General features: G+C 38.4%; 1 protein-coding gene across 1 annotated transcript in view; it reads left to right on the top strand.

Annotated features, from left to right (window-relative positions):
• Positions 1-17626, top strand: part of XKR4 (XK related 4) — a gene marked incomplete at both ends in the record, with an annotated part of 215905 nt that overhangs the window by 182095 nt on the left and 16184 nt on the right. The window lies entirely within an intron of this gene.

Consider the following 17626-nt stretch of genomic DNA (forward strand, 5'->3'; position numbering starts at 1 on the left):
TGTAGATGATCATATTGATCTTTCAAATCTATATTTCTCCTTTAGACTGCTTCAGCAAAATCCTTAAACAAGTATTTGGCCTTAAGTATTTGAATGCCTTCATTGGAGTTTATTACAAATAAAATAGACCTCACTTCAAATACTTCCCTAAATATGGGCACATTTGATTGTTTAAAGTTATATATCCATCTATGCATTCAGCTCAATGGGGGCATTCTTAATTGTCCATGCTAGGGACTGTATAGCTGCTAAGTATCTTTGGGCACATTTTATGGAATAAAAGATCTTATTTTTTCTTGTTCAAATGAAATTTTTCAAGGCAACCTTTAGAAATTTTAGCCCTGCCAAAGCAGAATATTTACATCTTTAAGAAAACAGGGGCCTCTGATCACTGAAATGAAACAGCTGAAGCCACAGAAGATGCTTCACACAGAGATCCAGACACTGCAACACATTAATTCTTTTCAAAACATTTTTCTATTTAGTATTTTCTCAAAGTAGGAAAGTGAAAGTAACCATTATCTAAAAATCAGTTTTTCTGTCCAGTATCTCAAGGAACTCCCACCAGTTTAAAGTCACATTCCTGATCAAGTACTTGGTTCTCACATCCTCTTCTTGGCACTTTTCCTACTTTCTCTTTTCTAATGGTAGGACTTTTGGGGCCACACAAATCCTCCTAAAACTAATGCTGTGCATGAATTGTTCAAATTTTAAACTAGATCATCTTGCCAAACCACCAACTGCAAAACTACCCAAGGGTTATTTCTGGCATAAGAGACATAAGGAAGCAGTAAAAACTATGGAATAGGCACCTGGGAATGCTGTGGAGGAGAGATGGGCGAAGAGCTTATCCTGTTTTCCAGGAGGAGACGCTTCTACTCTTCACCCAAAAAGCTTTGTTTAATAGAAAAGCTGTTAGTTAAATTAGAGCTTTGCTAGGAGAAGGTCAAATGTAAAAGTATTGTGAGAATATCTGAATGTGCTTGAATGAATGAAACCAAATGCTCGTATGTTAGAAATGGTATGGCCAACTTTACTATCATTAGGAAAAACAAAAATAAGGAATTGAATTTTCAGCAGCCTCTTTACCAGGTCAGGACAGTAACTTGTTTTGTGCTTCTGCTATCTAGAGAGAGCAAAGGAGATGCTGAGATAAAGTCAAATCATTGCCTGTATTACAATTTTTCCTCTGGTCTTTTCACATACACACAAAAAATAGTTTTCAATGTAAAACATAAATAATTTACAGTGAGCTTATAGTGTGAGCTATTTATTAACAAAAAAAGCAAACTTTGAGAGATCAAGTCAATCAGCAGCTGAACTAAAAATACCTATTTTTATGTTCTTTAAAGACTAGTCTTGTCTGGTCTGAACAGGATTCTGTATTTTAGTCGTGTTGGGTAATGGTTGATTTTCACTGAGCTTAGCTGTGTAAAATCTGAATCCATACACTTTTCTGTTTCCTTTTTAATTTGTTCCCATTTTGAGTGACCTAAATCAGCTAAGAGAATAGAATAATGTGGAGAGTTAAGCATAATAACTCTAAAATGACCAATTTTCAGTGTAGGCTTAGCCTCTGAATCACTGCAAGAACCTTCTCCCTACCTTGTTTGCACCTGAGATAAAATTAAGACAGTAAATTTCCTTATCCAAACCTGCACAATGCACTCACCTCAGTAGTGACTGAGCAACAGAACTTACTTCTCGGAGGCTCAGCAAGGATTACTTATTTTGCACAGCAGTTTGAAGATTAAAATTATTTGTTGGGTTGTAAGGCACAGTGTAGGCATCTTGCTCCACATGGCCAAAGACCATGGCCAAAAAGAAAAATTATCTGTAAAGCAGCCCTGTTGTCCTTGGCACAGCAGAGTCCCAGTGCTTGCTGTCCTCACTGCATAGATGCACCTGTTGTGGTTTGAAAGCAAAATGAATGTGAGGCTCCAAGTCAGAGATATAATTTAATAAGAAGAAAGGTAAAAAGGTAAAAGTAAAATAAAATAAATACAATAACACAAAGGACCACTGACAGAGTCAGAATACAACCTGAGCAGGATGGTGGAAGCAGTCCAGGTGAGGTGCTCTTCCTGAAGCAGTGATCCTGTAGAAAGGTCTGGTAGCTCTGGTCCTCTGGGAATCCAGTGGATAAGTGCTACCTGCACTGTCCCAAATCCCAGCTTATATCCAGGTGAGAATGCTTGGCTCCTCCCCCTGGGCAGAGCATCTCACAATAGCATGAGAAGTGTGAAATGGGTCCTTGATGGCCCATTAACAGAGATAACCCCTGGAGGGAGTTACCTGTGAGTCATGGGCCATTAGCAGAAGACACCCCAAAGGCGTTAATGGGCCATTATCAGAAGACACTCCAAAGGCCATTAGCAGAAGAGGCAGGGGGCTTGGGAAAACACTAGCCCACCTGGTTTCAACAGTTCATGAAGATGGTGATAGAATAAATACTTTGTGTACATCCTACACTGCAACCCAGGACAGCACCTCAGCCTCATCTGGCTGCAAGCACCAGTCTCTTAAAAAGTTCTAAGACCAGGAGGTTTTGTAATTCAGCTTTGTGTTCAGCTTTTCCAACTGGTTCAACTAGGAATCATGCTGTTAGGGATTGCTCCTTAAGCATCTTCCTTGTCTTGTTTCATACCTCTCTGAGGCCAAAAGCAAGTGATCCATCTCAGCACTGGAAACTGCACTGCAACATTCAGCATCACAGGGACTGTGGGTGAAGTTATCAGTATAATGTGAGCTATTCTTTCTAAGCAGTTTCCAAGAGACTTAGTTTCCTTCTTTGATAGGATGCTGCCCTACTTAGCCTGACCACTTTTCATCTTACACAGCAGCCTCTAATATTCTCTATAATAGCATGAATTTTGCATTTTGTTATTGTCTGTCAGCTGAGGTAGCAGCCAACTGAAATGTTTGTCCAACAGCTTCTTCAAATTGAAATATTATTTACTGTTTTGGATGCAGAGCAAAGGGAGGGGAACTAGACTCTACTCAAACCACAGTCCTAACAAGCTTCTGCATTCAGACAAGTCTCTCCTCATTGTGTTTGGAGTAGTCAGAATCCACAACAGTATCTTTACCTGCTTCATTTTAGAAATTATCTCTTTCTGTATTTGCTTTCTATCCAGAGTAGCTATGCACAGCTTTTTCTTCTTTCCTAGTTTTACATTAAAGGAAGATGATTCCAGCTAAATAAAATGAATATCCTGTTTTCATCAAGCACAAAGTCTAAAATCCAGGATCCCTAATTCCTAAGTCACCAATGTTTACAGGACTTAGAATGCCTCTAAAGTCTGTTTCTTCGTGGCTGTTTAATGTATTTCTATATTGGAAGAGTAACAGAACTGATGGTTATCTGGGCTATGCTGTGCAGGTTTCTTTTCCTTAGAAAGCTCTCTCACTCTTTAGTTTTACTGACAATGAAAATCCATGTTTACTGAGTTTAAAAATTCAGATCTTAAGTGTCTCTCTTTCTGTCCACTCTAATTTTTCCTCCCATATTAAATGTGAGCTACTTCTTTTGAAGATCCTTTATCTTTCCAAGGCTTTTGTAACCTTGGATATTTGGGACTATTAATAACTTCTTTGTTTATTCTTAAAGATGGCCCTATTAAGAGTGGTGCAGGACAAGACAGGAAAGGAAAGACAAGACCTTTTGACATAAGAAGGCCGCCAGTAACAGTTCTCATGTTTTACCTAGTAAAAGTAATAAGAATTTTCTTTTACTGGTAAAAGAAAAAAGAATTTCTCAGTCTGTTGAGAGTATCAAGAAATCAACATTTGAAATGTGTTTAGATATGCATGTGACTGTTACCTGGAAATAAGTGTAAATGACATAGCCTTAGATGAGTAACTTGGCAGAAATTAATCCTTCATTTAAGAATTTATCAGCAACTCTTAATATCTGTAGTGACCATTACATGCCTGCAAACTACTGAGTCTGTCTACAAAGAGCCTGGTTGATCAGTCTTATCAGCACTATCAGAGAAGCTCTTAGAAATGACTCTGACATTCCTTTAAAAAATGCACTAGAAAGATTGCATGTTACCTTTGAATGATGTAACCTTCATTTAGCAATTCCAAGCATTCCATCTGCTGTATAAGTCTTCTTAACAGCTGCAATTGGCAGCGTGATTCAATCCATGACATGTTTATCTGATCCACACTCAACAGGTGCATTTGAACTGTTTCACATCCATGCAGCACCTAAGCAGTGCACTGTATAACTGTGTTTACATCAGCAGGGGCTGAGAAATCAAGGCAGCTCCTTTTGTTACCTTTCCAGAGCAAAGAAAAGGGTTTCCTTTCCAAAGAGATTGTTAACCCACAGTGGGCAAAGCACAGAGGAATGAGGGGAAGGAGAACTCAGCCAGTGTCTCACATACGAGTTGGTAAAATGGCTGATCTCCAGAGCCTTATTCCTGAGCCTAGTGCAACACCCATTTGTACCTGCTTAACCTCTGACATGGCCTTCCCAGGGAACCTTGCTAATAAAGGGGATTGAAGAATGTGATTAAAGGTGATGGAAGAATGGAAGGATGGATGGAGGCCCCAGGGCTTACACCAGTCACTTAGTGCATTGCCCCAGTATTGCAGTGACCTGCAGAAAACTGGGCCAGGCTGGGAACACAAGACAAGACAGCGTTGCCTTATCTTCTGCTTCTGGCAAGTGAAAAATTATGTATTGCTCCATGTACTAATCAGATATTCATCATGCTTATGTACCAAAATCTTGCTGTGTGTCCACTGTATCCCAAATTACTTCTATAAATCAACTATGCTTGTAACTGGGATTTCTAGAGGAGTCTGAAGTCATCTATTTGAAATTTCACTGAATTACTTCTAACCACGTAATGTCAGCAGAACCTTTTAATATTTGTAGAGAAATACCATGCTTACATTTCAACTGCTTTTTCTACTCAGCTTTCAAACATTAGGAGAAGTCCTTTTGAAGTCTCTGTACAGACTCATAGTTCAGCTTAATTGAAATACTTGGACAAAAGTGAGACCAAATCTTTAGCATTGAGGCATTCAACCAGAATATCTGAATTTTCATAGCACCTCTAAATTGCTTCTATATCTGACCTAATCTGGCCCTACTTAGCTTGTAAAATCTTCAGAGGCAAGTATGAGAAAGATCTAATCTCTAGTAGGCTGTGAATAAATCACTGTAAATAAATAAATAAAATAAATAAAATTAATTTACAGTTATGTTGTCAGCTTGCAATGACAAATACAAGCATATTAGCACGTATATTTCATATTTAATTGGAATATGTAAGTATTCTTACATAAGGGCCAAAAGTCCTGAAAGACTTTGCAGTAAAAATGTATCAGTCTAAAATTTTGGTTTAAACTTGGATCAATAATATGTTGTGTATCCCATTAGGAAATATGTAGTAGGAGGTCATCATGCAGCTGTGCCTAGTTTTCTACAGTGTTGCCAAGCAAATCTGTATTATTTAGCTCATGTTGTAGTATTGTAGTATGATTTTTTCTTTTTTTTTTTTTTTTTCTTTTTTTTTTTTTTAGCTATAGTGTTCCCCAGTTTAAATTCTCAAGGGTTTGGCCAGCATGGATATCCTTTTGGCAGTATCAAAATACTTCAGCTACATAGCAGTTCAGTGATAGACACTATATGAAACTTTACCATTATGAAATGCACAGCTTAGACTTTCTTCAGAAGCTATGCTCAACATAAGAATGTAAACAGGACTCATGCACAAATCCAGCAGAAAACCCTTAGGTAAATTCTTTCTAGTTCTGTCACTGAAAAACAAATTGAATTTTTAGACTCTAGGGTCTCTCTCTGATACAGCTTACCACAGACATGCCTGTCAACGAATGAAAGGTGGCTGTTAGTTTAAGAACACTTTTCCACACCCTGATGACTGTCTGATAGCCAGAATCTAAACCAAACAGAGTTTTGTGCCTTGGGCTGTGCCTCTGTAAAGCTTACTGTTTAATTAAGCAACAGTATCAGAGATCATCCACATCATATAAATGATGTGTTACTTCTTTTAAATGTTTACCTGGTACCCCAAGAACACTTGGGAGGTTTTGAATCAAAGAAACATCAGAATTAAAAATTCAACAGCTGTTTGTGAGAAACATACTTATTGCATGCTTAATTGTTCTTTGCATTTAACTCTTCTTATCTAAAAAGCCATTTGGCAGTTAAAATTTGCTAAAATACAAGACTATATTAATCCAGAGCAGAGAAAAGTAAGACATTTTGCCGCTACAATACTGTTTTCCCCATTAATATATATTTGATGCTTGTAGATGGGACAACCCTGGAATAAATATCAGCTTCAATTTCAATTTAGTATTCCCAATGAATAATGTTTACAATCCAGGTACACTATAATGTTTCTCCTACCAAGCCAAATGTTGTATTTTGGGCAACCAGAGTCAGAATTTTTCCTGAGATGATGCTTTTTTTCTGTGATTTAACTAATTCAGAAAATCCCAAGTTCACTGGCCATGGAGCAGCACTACAAGTTTATGTGTTTATTGAAGTCAAATTCTCAGTGAATTATTACAATGGCAATTGGGAATGGTTTTTCTATTGCTGTTGCTTCAATAACAAACAGTAAGATGTTATCTTGAACATTTCTGCAACTTGCTACTATCTTTTATTCTTCCTCATAGACTTGCAGATGAATAGTCAAAGAAACTCTCATATGCATTGGAGGTTTCCCACATCAACAATGGTTTGTTTTGCTGCTCACTAACAGACTTTGAAAGCTGATCCCAGTGATCATTAGCTGGGCTTTCCTCATTTAGTTATTTTGTAGATAAAATATCTCACATCTATACTATCCTCAAAACAGTACTGAAAAGATACCAATCTGATTGGAATCTGAATGTGGAAAAGAAGTGGTGTGACCTATTTCATACCATTCCTGGCAGCAAAAGGGACAAGTTACAAACACTGATTCTTGTAGGGCTTTGAGAAGCTGTGAACTCTTACTGTGAAAGGCAGTGGAGGTCTAACAGGATGGGTGATATGGTCCTTACATTGTTCCACTTTTGTCCCCTGGCAGGACCTAATGAGTAGCTGTGGGTAATTGCCCTCCTGTCATGAGGTCTTTTCAGTATGGCTGAGGAGTAGATGTGGTGTGCTCACAGCTGTGTGGTGTTCTCTAAGAACCGTGCATAAATCCATCCAGACCTGAAAGGTGATAAATGGAGGAAAACTCATAGAGATAGCAAGGGATCTTACTGATATTAAAAAACAGGGATGGCACGATGCAGTGTCTAATCTCACATTGTCATTGCAGAGCTCAGTCTCTCACCACACAGCAGGCACAAAAAATGCTGTCCCTTTCAAGTAACATGCCAAAAGAACAGCTGTTAACACTTCTAAGTTGAGTACTTTGGTGCAACCCATTTCTTATTGTTGCAGCTGGTATTGCTGAAGTACTGCAACTCCATTGGTACAGGTTTGTGCATTTGGCAAAATAACCTTCATTATGAACTTCTGAGCTCTAGGCTGCATCTCCTACGTGATTAAGGCCTGTGTTATCTTATAAACTCCCCAGAAAACTCTTCTTTTCATAAGTTCCTTAGTTTCTTATAAGGATCTATGGTGACTAGGATTTTATTTGGCACAATATTTTTGTTGGCTGGGGGACACGCTAGATTGATTGTGAGATTAAATTAACATGAAAATACCCAGACCATGGGACAAAAACTTATTTGTGCTAAGATTCTAAATAATGCAATAATTAGTAATTCTTCACAACAAAGTAATTATCCCTATGTATGTTTTTGATAGAAGCATGTTCTATCAACAAGCTGAAAGATTTATTTATGACCCATGAATCAGACTTGGCCTGGCCATCAATTACTGCCAAACAGGGAAGCAGAAAAGCCAGACTTTATATGAGACATCTTCAGTGAAATTATGTTGAAATGGGTTAGGACTTATCTGATAAAGAATCTAAAGCTCCATTAGTGCAAAGGTTCCTATTGCCACACTTGGTCACCACAGAGGAGAAAACTTCCACTATGCCATTTATTATATCATTCAGGCAGTGCAAGTAGATCAGAAACATACTATCTCCTCTACTGAAGAAATGTATTTCTTTATGAGATGAAAGTTGATGTGCTGAGCAAGGCACTGCCATAGCTAAGGTGACCATTGTAGTCTATTCAAATAGCAAACCCTTCAGGCTCCATACAATGGAGCTGTATTATTTCCAATAACACAGACTATTCCAGGTAGAAGGTTCCTTCTTTTTTTTTTCCTAACTTGCAGCCAAGGCTTACTGAGGTAAGGTGTTTCCTTAGCATTCATTGCTATGTGCTGTAACAGTACAAGATACTGAATATGGGGTTTTTTTCTGTATATATTTTCAGCTGATGGTGCATACTACAGTGTACATTGCTCTCATTGCAGAATGTCCCGTGTGATGAAGTTCTGCAAAAGCCACAAATTGGCCATCCTTACCAAGAAAACAGTGTCAAATTCAGTCCCTATGACATATATATACATAGCCACTTTTTTAACCAGTGGGGAAATTTCCTATACAAACCATAGAAATATGTTCATGGAACTGCTACAAGAAATGAAAACTTGTGTGGACCCTCATGCTAAGGTACCTGTCACTAATACTTGTCAAATCTAGTTGGAACTGCTGGTTCAGAATATAATACCATGGCAGCTCTAGTACCAACAATTTTTTTAAATGCCTAACTGCCAAAATTGAACCTAGAACAATGGTCTGAGTAAGCAGCCTTTAGGGACTTTGAGGGCAGTAGGTCCTGTACACATCCTATTGATTTCACCATCAATTCAAAACAAGCGCTTCTCCTACAAGGAAATGTCAGTTCTCCATTCTTCTTTTCTGAAGGAAACCAGAAAAAGTAATTTAGTAATGAAAGAAGTTCAGATAAGCAGATTTAACAGCTTCTTTTTGATTTCTGTGCAAGGCCACTGCAAAGCTACATGTCAAAATTATATGGTGTTTTTAACTGTTTTCTTAACTCCTTTGATTCTTCCTACAAATGAAATCAGCAGGCCTCATGTCTCAAACCTTACTGGTTTATAAACAGAGATACTGATATATTCCATTTTATCATGTTGTTTCCTTTCCTGTGTCTTTAAGAAATACATGCAAATCTTCTGACTTTAATCATCCTGGTTATTTTCCAGTTTCTTCCCTCATCAACAAGATGTATGTTGTGTGTGCTTTGATAATTGTACAGTCTCAGAAACTGAGACTAAAGTAAGAAAAATCTCTCATGAAATTTCTGTTGCTTCTGCCAGAAGCTCAGTTCAAATGAGTTGGAAGGTAACTTGGTGTTGTTTGATGTTGGTATTTTGTCCTCCAGAACCTCAGTTTAGTTTAATCTAAAGTTCCTAATTCCTCTAGTTATTAAGTAAATTGAAACAACTCCAGATGAAGAAGGTGATGTGTGCCTGTGTTTGCAGAAATTCTGAACAAATGGTGTTGAGCACTGTGAAATATCCTCTTTTTTCTATGTGTTGTCAGACTTTTAGTGGCAGTTATTGAACTGAGACCTATCTATTAACTATCTCACTGCTCTTTATAGTGTATGAAAATGAAGATGGGCAAAAAAATAGAAAGTATTGTACAGGCAGACATTTTGGGTTGGTCTCATCCTTAGGGAGTTTCTGAAAAGCTGTGTCATCTTTCTCCCTCATCTTTCTGACTGGAACAGCCCACTATGGAGCAGGAAAAACCTAATGTTGGCTTTTGTCCACCAGGGATGAGTCAACCACACGGTGCCTGATTCAGCTCTGCAGTCTCTTTGTCCTAGTGGCAGTTCCTCTTCTCTGGAGAACAAAAGAGTAGATGCATTATTACACTGAAGACATTCAATACATATGGGTTGTGCTTTCAGCCTTTTCTGAAATCTGACAGCTCACATGATGTATGTGAAATAAGAACTTTCGAGTGCAATGGGAAGTAACCAGTGGTTTTCAGTTTAATTTGGTACATTCTCTGATGACTAAGAAGGGAATTTAGCAGATGGTACATTAAGAATGAATAAGCATATGTGGTTTGCATATAGGGTATATTTAGGGTGAGAGGATCTTCTGGGTGGTGTTAGACAAGTCCAGAGCAAAGCTGAGAGCAGTCATGAAAGAGAGAGCATTGAAGGCAACTGACACAAAATTCACATTCGGGGAAAGAGAAGAGTACAGCTGCCTTGTCTGTGTACCTTCCCTTAGGTGACAGATCTGGGCCATTGCCAGAGGCTTCTTGCATCTTTGCATCTTGCATATGAAGCTTCTTGCATTTTTGCCCGAGCCTGTGTGGCAACTCTATCTTCTTAATCTTTCTTCATTGCTGTTTATGTTCTCTTGCTATTTTAATAATAAAAAAATAATGACTCATTAACACTGTTCTTTGCAGTTAATCAGGTACTTTAAAAATATTTGACAAAATTGGGAATAATCACAAAATGGTTTCTGTGTCTGTTGAATCAGCCCTCTAAATATCATACCTTTTCTGATATTTCTCTCAACTAAGCAAAAAGCCACTACTGTAGGACTCTTCAATGGCTATCACCTCTCAAAAGCAAGGCCTAGGTTTCACTCTCATTCCCTTGCCTCAAGGATAGCATGGACTCCTGCAGAAATTACATCAGCCATCTGAAATTTATCCTAACCTTAATGGTGGTCCTGTCAGGACCATTATCTTTGAGGATGCTCCCTCAACATCATCATGGACACCATCACACTCATGTAAAGAAAGTCAGGTGAGCCAGCACAGCCATGATTTACTCCCAGGCAGGCAAAGCCTCATGCAGCCCCTCTCTCACTCCCCCACCAGGAGGATCAGTGAGAGAATTAGAAGGATAAAAGCTGGAAAACTCATGGGTTGAAATAAAGGCAGATTAATAATGAAAGCAAAAGCTGTGCATACCAGCAAAACAAAACAAGGAATTAATTCAGTGCTTTCCATGGGCAGGCATCCCCAGGAGAGCAGGGCTCCATCATATAACAGTGACTTGGGAAGACAAACACCATCACTCCAAATATCCACCCCAACCTCCTTCTCCCCATTTATAAACTGAACATGATGCCATAAGGTCTGGAATATTCCTTTGGTCAGTTGGGGTCACCTGTCCTGGCTGTGTCTCCTCCCACCCTCCCATGCACCCCCAGCCTCCTCACCAACATGGGAGCACAAAAAGAAGAAAAGGCCTTGGCTCTGTGCAAGCCTTGCTCAGTAACAATGAAAACATCTCTGTGTTATCATCACTGTGTGTCCAGCACAAATCCAAACCCCAGCCACTGGGAAGAAAGTTAACCCCGCCCCAGCCAAAACCAGGAGAGCCTGCCAGAAGAAATAGGTGAAGTGTGGGGGGACGTGGTGGCTCAGAGCTGTGCCAATGGTGCACAGCCTTAGCCACACCCTGCAACACAGGACCACATACCTTACCAGCTGGTCTGGAAAGAACACACTGGAGATGACTTCACTTCATTGGTAAGCCTACATTGGCCTGTATGAAATTTGCTGGTTCTTCTGTTTTATCCTGCAGAAGGCAAAACATTTTTCTTCTGAACAAACTTTCTTTTTTTAGTAACCCTTAAGGACAGTATTTTCTTTCAAGGCTTCTTTCTGACAAGACCTTTTTATTTTTAGACTGCTATAAAAACACTCAACAAGGAAAAGAACTGTGTAGATTTGAACTCGAGTGAATGAATTTTCCTTATTTTTTATGGGTTTTTAAATCAATATCTTCAATGATCAGATGCTATTGCTATTACATTTTTATATATCAATCAAGTTGAACAATTTGATTTTGCAGAGAGTTATATGGACAGGTTGTTTGCCTCTCTGAATTGTATTTGTGTGATCATCACACCACATTTCTGTGAAAAAGAGTATTGCATATTCTCAAACATATTAGGTGTCATTAAGAACAGTTCCAGGGGTCTTTGCAATGACCCTGAATACGGCTGCTAATCTAGGAACAGGACAATTCTACCTAGTATAGATAAGAATAGATAAACAATGGCCTACCTCTTCTCTTTAATTCACTGGACATTAATGAAGTGGTGTATTTTAATCCTGGACTACATGTGACTGGTATAAGTTATGCCTTATCTTCTGGGTGAGGGGGTTTTGTTCATTTCATTCTTATATCTTTGTCTCCATGGAATATGCTTTCTGAAATATCACAGCAGTGCATGTGATAGCATGCACAGCAGACTTATTGATGGGCTTAAGGCAAAAAGAGCGAGGCTTTCTATAAAATATTATTGACTGCAGAATTATCTGTTCTTCTTAGCAAGAGGACACAGAACCCTGTAGAAGAGGAAGGACCTTTCCTACAGGGCTCTATGGGAAGAGACATAGGAAAATGGATTAATTTTACAACTTCTCCTGGCGGTCATTATGCTGATTGTTGGAGTTGGAGTTTCATAGGAATTAAGGTCCAACTGTCTGTATATCCCCAGCCATTAAATTTTACTTAGATATCTTTTACCAAGGGCAAAGGCTTGAGTCACATTGCATTTGATTTCTAAAAATACCTAACCTGGCTGCACAGAGAGAATGAGATGAACTAATAGTTCATCACTGCTAAACATTAAAAAAAATGCTTAAGCTCCATTTCCTAAAGAAACCTCTCAGTTTTTAATTTATAAAATGAGAATAGAAATATAATATACTTTACAAGGATGTTTGAGGCTCAGTCATAGATGCTGGGGGAACTTTAACTGAGAGAGTTGCTTGATTAGCTGGAAGAGGAGTGCATACCAAACTGAATTTACTGACACTCCGCTAGTATTTGCTTAGGAGATTGTCTCAGAACAGATGAGTGTGAGACATGTTTATTTTAAGCCTGCACAAAATTAGACCTTGAAAAATTTTTTGAGAGTTTTTGCATGCTTGTCTAGAGTGACTAGGTGCCTTGCCTTTTTTAACTAATACTGTATTTAAAACATATTTATAATAAATGTACTTGCATGCTATCTAATATAAATAATTGATTCCTTAGAATAAATATTCATAATCTCAGACATAAAACTCACTGAGGACTAAGTCAGTTGTGAGCCTGTTCCAGGTCTTAACATCCATATCATTGACCTTCCAACAGTACCCTGCAGATTTTCCATCCTACCGTTTTAAGCTGTAAATTTTCATCCAAATAAGCAACTGTCTGCTTTTCTGACATACCCATAGCTCTTCCTCTTGTGTTGTGCTCAGCCAGTTGGCATCCACAGGATGTCAGAGCATATCACAAGTGAGGAGGGTTAACCTTTCAAAACTGTTTACCTCCATATGTGACCAGTTTTTGCAGCACTGCAGTATTGTGGCACAACCTCTAAGTATAGCCTTTAGATGTGTTTCTAAGAACACTGGCTTATAAATAAATACAGTTGACAGTCTGCTGATCACAAGCCTATATTTACCACAGAGAAGTTGACTTGATATCATGAAGGATTTGACAATTAACCTTGAAAATTCCCCAAGTATGGTCAACATCTATTGAAATTTTTCTGAATAAAACAAATTTTTTAAAAATAAGAAATTTGTAGGATGGGGTTAATTTGGATTACAGAAGATAATCACAAACTGTAAGGAGTAAAAAAATAATTTCACTTCCATCAGAATCATGGGTAGGACTTTTAAACATTTTCTGACCTTGCTATTTGGTGTTTCAGCTGCAGAAAGTGGAGCAGTTTGCCATACTGCTGCTTCTTCTGAGCATTTGTTTTAAGTTGATTCAGAAGAAAAGCTGGCCATGTATACCTTCCCTCCTGGAAGGTCATTCTGATGGTGCTTTAGCCTTATCTTGGATTTTCCATTGAGTTCTCTTCTTTAAGGAGGAGCTTCAGCACAGAAGAAAAGCAAGCTCATGGGCGCATGACTGACCAAAGGAAGAAAATAGATATCTGTGTATCTTAGCTGGATAAAGCCCTGGAAACAGTCTAGGAAGTTTTTAGCGGTTAGAAGAGGAATACTACCACTGAAAACATAGTTCAAGTCTTGGGGAAACTAATTTTCTCAGACAGGCAGTGAACAAGTTCTCAGCAAGGGACTGGGTCAATATGGCCTCAGGTTACATTTCCAAAACTGTGACTGAATTGGAACTGGCACTAAGGATTCAACATAGGGGTTTATTTTGAGCTGTAGTAAGAGTCTTATAGCAAACTTTACATCAATGTTATGTTTAGATGTGGAGATCCTCGCCCATGGGATTTCATCTGAAGTGCTTTAATGTCTAATTCCCACTGACATCAGGGGGGTTCAGCACTTAATTACTGCTGAAGCTTAAGTTACTTTTGAAACTGGAAACCGGACATTTCACAAACTTCTTACGATGGATTTAACATGACTCAAATCTTACTGAGTTATGCATTTCCTTTGCACCTTGTTGTACCAGGGGTCAACAAACAAGTAGTTTTACCCCTAAGGTGAAATGTTGGGAATTACCGCCAGCACAAGAGAGAATTATATTAAAAAACAGCTCTTTATGTTCCTCAGCAGTACTCTTTTCCTTCTGTGTGACTATGTGCATCTACTGAAAAGCTGTTCTGGTGAGTCTTATTTTTCCTCACAGAAAGACTCTCAGGTGTTTTCTAGTTGATTACAATGCATTAAACCTTTGCTCAGCTTTCCTCCCTCTCCTATTGTCTTCTCTCACAAACCTTTAACTGAGGTGGTTTTCTAAGGTTTTAATGCTTTGCAACTGAAGAAAGAGCCTTGCATTGCTTGGCAGGCTGACCTATTTTACAAACACAGGCAATTACGCCCACCACAGAGCAGCCTTTAATTCACAGCCAGGAACTGCAGAAAAGCTTTCTGGTGTGCAACAATCCCCTGATGCCCTGGAAGGCAAGAAGCTGTTCCCTCCTGTGCAGACTGTGGCCTTGGGAAAGGCAATGTGGCTACTCCTCCAAAGCTTGTCAACCAATCAATAACCCTTTAAAACTGTCAGCAGCAAAGGTAAATGACAGCCACCTTCAAGCTCCTTTAATTTATGCCAGGGTAACATGTTGGCAAACTCCCTCAATCCATCCTCCTGCTCTGAAGGCCAAGGATCTACATTTCCCATGGCAAATATGGGTGATTATGTAAGTGTCTGTCTTCAAAAGTGCAAAGGGTTCCTTCATTAATTTCATCCCAGGAAAGCAAAAATGAGCAAGTTACTCGTATTAGCAACTTATTTAGTTAATTGACATTTTAGCTAAGATATGTGGTGTTTGCCTTTCAATGGCATCCTGTGCTGTGGATGCCTGCTACATTGAGCCCACCTGGATTGGCATCCCATTTTTCCTCAGTTCTGTTATCATGCATGCCTTATAAAGTCATTTATTATACAAATTGGCTACTTGAGTTCTTTTTCCTGGATGGTGTTTGCATTTTTAAAATGCCATGTGGAGTGTTTGCTCATTAGTCAGTATTTTTTAGCTGTCACTCAAAATGGCTGTATGACTCGATTCCCTTCTGGTTAAAAAAATATTAACAGAGAAGCTGCCAGTCAAGTTTACCAAACAGTCCAACAATAGAAAAACTGCAAGCCCAGAATATTCTCCAGTTTCTGTAATTATAGACTGAACAGAGTAATAGAATAATTGGCATTCATTACATGAGTTTAAGTGTTCACATTATAGACTTCTATTTTGAGGACATTGTTACCATGCAGTAATAATTCAGTTCAGGTTCATGATACCTAGAATACAATAGCTTTTGTAGAGTTAGGGAAATTTGTTAATATTCTACTTGCAAATATGCCAGTTAAACTGTTGCTTGATTCCTAAAGATGCAAAAAGAAATTTTTAAAGACAAGTAGCAAATCTTAAATATTTCAGAAAATAACTGATCTGAGAAAATATCCTTATTCAGACAGTGCTGTTATTAAATTGCTATTTAAACATCAGAGTATATACCCTGTATAGCTCAGAAGTTCTAGATGTGGATGTGGAATGTGCCATTGGCCAAAAATAATAAATTCAAGTTGCAGTGTTTGATTGAATAATTGCACTGAGTAGATCAGATAAGATATTTGTAAAAGGCCCATAAGGGTTTAGTGAACCAAATTCCTCTAATGACCCATAGAATTTATGCTTATAAATACCAAGTCCTCAAGTCTCTCATATGAGGAAAGCCATTGGAATTTTATGTCTCTGCAAAACTAATCTAAGAAGAATTAATTCACCTAACAGTTATTGCCAGTGAATTAGCACGAAACCTGTTAGAAATTTTTGTGCACAAATGTGAAGTCTTGAAAAAATACATCACCACTATGAAAATCTTATAAATGGCATCTAAGACTGGAAAAACTCCAGGATAACATCTCTTATACTCACCCAAAGGCATGCCGGTGTTCGCAGCAGGTGTTCTCAGCATGCTTGTGCCACGGTGGTTAAACACTGTCTTGGGTGAGCACAGGCACAAAGCATCACTTCCAGCTGTAAGAAGATAAACTAGATCAAGAACTACTTGATCTAGAATGAAGAAAGCTGCTAAGTTGGTAAGATAGCTTGATTTATTAAGCTCTTGAGAAATGGCAGTTGTGATAATTCTGAATTGTGGTTTCTAGCCAAGTGCTTGAAAGAATGAAATAAATACCTGTCACTGCCCACAACTGTCAAAAGCATAATTCAACATTTTCTCCTTCATGCTTTCACCTATTTTCAAAGCCTAGTTGCTTTTGATAAATTAAATGGGACTCTCAACTGGCTTCCAAAATATACAAGTTGTATATCTTTTCAGTAAACTGATTGCTCAGGAAAGAAGGAAATATCCGAAGATCCAGCTCAATGCTGATGAGCCAATGTCTGCAGTGCAGGCACAGATCATAGTGCTGGCTTATGGGCAGTGGTGCTAGATAAGCACAGCACCCATGCAGGCAGATAATTCAGTGTTTGAAAGTTTAGCCAAGGAGTCTGCTGCAAAGTGGCACTGAGGTGCCATTGAAGCCATGCTCTTTGTGCCTGGGATAATAGACTCTGCTTTAAAACTCCTGAGTTCCTGTTCTTGAAAAGGCTTTGTAGACTGATATTTCAGGCAAATCCTTCAGTTCCTTTCTCCCTGGTTCATGCATCAGGAAAATGGATGTCACACTGACATTCTTCATCAGCTATTTTAAGAATAATGCAATGACTACAGGGAATACTAAAATATTTGGAGAAAAGGTGTTAGATCTGCAAAGAATTGTTAAATGTCCCATTCACGGGAACACGCACATTCTAGGAGCTAGCTTTGCTCCTCTTGAAGAGCTTAGAAGAATACAATGGAGCTATAAGGGGAAATTTTGTCACTTTTTCAGCATGGATAAAGGAGAGGGAATCTTATACTGGGGACAGAAATAATGTGTTTTACTAACTGAATATTGTCAGACATCATTTTTTGTACAAACATCACTTGCATTTCCCAGAAGCCTCTGAGGTACTCAGTGTCTGATCTCTTTGCACTGAGAATAGACTGTGTTGAGATCATTCCTATGACTTTATCTATTTTAATGTTAAATTATGAATTTATGGATCTAGGTACTCTGTGAATTGCATAAATTATTTTAATGCAGACAGGAACACAGTGTGACAGCAAATAATTACAAATATATTCCTGCAGTCTACTGAACTTTACCTGATTACTTGACTATTGTATTCAGAGTCTCCTCG

Source organism: Zosterops lateralis (genome assembly GCF_965231275.1).
Source record: "Zosterops lateralis genome assembly, chromosome: 1".
Classification (NCBI taxonomy): Eukaryota; Metazoa; Chordata; class Aves; order Passeriformes; family Zosteropidae; genus Zosterops; species Zosterops lateralis.